General features: G+C 38.3%; 1 pseudogene; it reads left to right on the plus strand.

Moving 5' to 3' along the window:
• Positions 1-1,574: 1,574 nt before the first annotated feature.
• Positions 1,575-1,693, plus strand: LOC112481614 (annotated as a pseudogene).
• The last annotated feature ends 231 nt before the right edge of the window (positions 1,694-1,924 follow it).

A 1,924-nucleotide genomic window follows, 5' to 3' on the forward strand; every position in this document is an offset into this window, starting at 1 on the left:
TGGGGCTGATTGTGACTGGAGTATATCCTAGCTTACCCCATCTAGCATATAATTATATTCATCTGCTTCTTACCAATGACAAAGCCAAAGTCAGAGAGGTTGTGTAGCTTTCCAACATGAAGAAAAATGGTTAAGTAGTGCAACTAGCATTTGGACTCATACAATTCTTTCATTTTAATCATGACACTGAGCTAAATGTGAGAATGCATGACCCATTGTGCCACTTGTCATTTCTTAGAGTTGTGTGATTCTTGCCTCAAAAATGCCCCCACCAATATGGCATACATGTTTCTGCATCATAAAACAAAGGCTCTCACTAAATCTAAAACAACCATCCCAAGGCCCTTCGTGCATAGTAAGAGGAAGTTGTAGAAATTTACACCTGCAGATACTTCCCTTTCCCATTTTCTAGAAAGATCCTTAGTATGCATGTAAATATCCTCTGAATTCAGAGATGAAGAGGCCTCCAGCTAGGCACAATAAAGCCAATTTAGCTTCTTAAACTGAGCACTGCTTTGTAAAATAATCCTGTAGACCTCTCCACTAAATGAGTTACAAACTAGTTGCATGGGGCTTTCATTGAATTTACTGTGAAAGCTGTAAAGGACAATTGTCTCTGAACCAGATACATCAAATACAGGCTTGCTACTGTGTAAAAGCTTGGAATGCTACACCACCTACACACACAAAGAAAATTAGCTTTTGATTGAAAGGAAGCACTATTGAAAAACCCCAGGGGAGGAAAAAGAAACAACACAAATGAATGACACCTACAGGCAAATCTAATGGTTGAGGCCATTTGGCTAAGGACTTTCTTAGTCTGAAAGGAAGAGAAAAGTACAGTTTCTGAAGATCATGAAAGATAATCGAACCAAATCAAAGGAAAAGTAGTCACTCTTGAAATTCTAAACAAGGAGAGTTTAAATACGCCACGTGGACATAAAATAAAAGTTCTCCATACTCCATTCTGAGTATTTAATGCCAGGAAAAAATGGTGACATGCATCAGCGCTTTCATTCTTCTCCTGGTTGTCATTATTCCACTTGTTCCTTTTCTCTTTTTATTTTTTTTTGTAACATTTTATTTTAAGTTTCTCAACCAAGACTTAGAGCTACTTCTTAGTCTTTCAAACACTGTGAGAAGGGGAATGAGCTGTGACCTCGGCCATTACTGATATTTTTCTTCAAGGTCGTGATGTAGCTACAAGGTAGAGTTATTTATGTAGGCTCAAAGCGTAGGCCCGCCGATGACTTAGAAAGTCTGGTTTATACTGGGGAGATCAGCCAGTTTACCAAGCAATCAGTTTTACTATCGTCAACAATGGGACACATTGACAAGAAATGCCTCCAGATAAGACATATCACCTATGCGGTACTGTTGACAGAGTGATGAAATTGACTCTAACTATGGAGAAACATTCAAATAGATCCTGATTCTGAAATAGTCTACAGAGAAATTGTCCAGGACTGTTCAAGAATGTCAATATTATAGAAATAGGATAAATGCAATTTATATTCCTTAGCTGTATTCTGGATAAAAATAATAATTGTACTGTGGCTATGTAAGAAAATATCCTCTATGGCCATGCTACCCTGAACAAGCTGGATCCCATCTGATCTTGGAAGTTAAGCAGGGTCGGCCCTGGTTAGTTCTTGGATGGAAGACCACCTAGGAAGACCAGGTGCTGTAGGCATAAAAAATAAAAATAAAAATAAAAGATGGGATTGTAAGCTGAGAAGGTCCTTGCAATCTGTGAGAAATATTATGTTTTTAAGAGATCTGTGGTGGTGGGGGCTTTAAGGCATGTGGTGGTCATGGTGTCTGCAATTTCTGAATAGTGCAATATGTGTTGAGGAGAGAGATTAGAGAGGGATGGTCAATGTCACAGAAGATTAACAATGGTAAAATATAAGCGAAAAGTACA

The sequence above is a fragment of the Pteropus alecto genome, unplaced genomic scaffold, assembly GCF_000325575.1.
Source record: "Pteropus alecto unplaced genomic scaffold, ASM32557v1 scaffold44, whole genome shotgun sequence".
In the NCBI taxonomy this organism is placed as follows: Eukaryota; Metazoa; Chordata; class Mammalia; order Chiroptera; family Pteropodidae; genus Pteropus; species Pteropus alecto.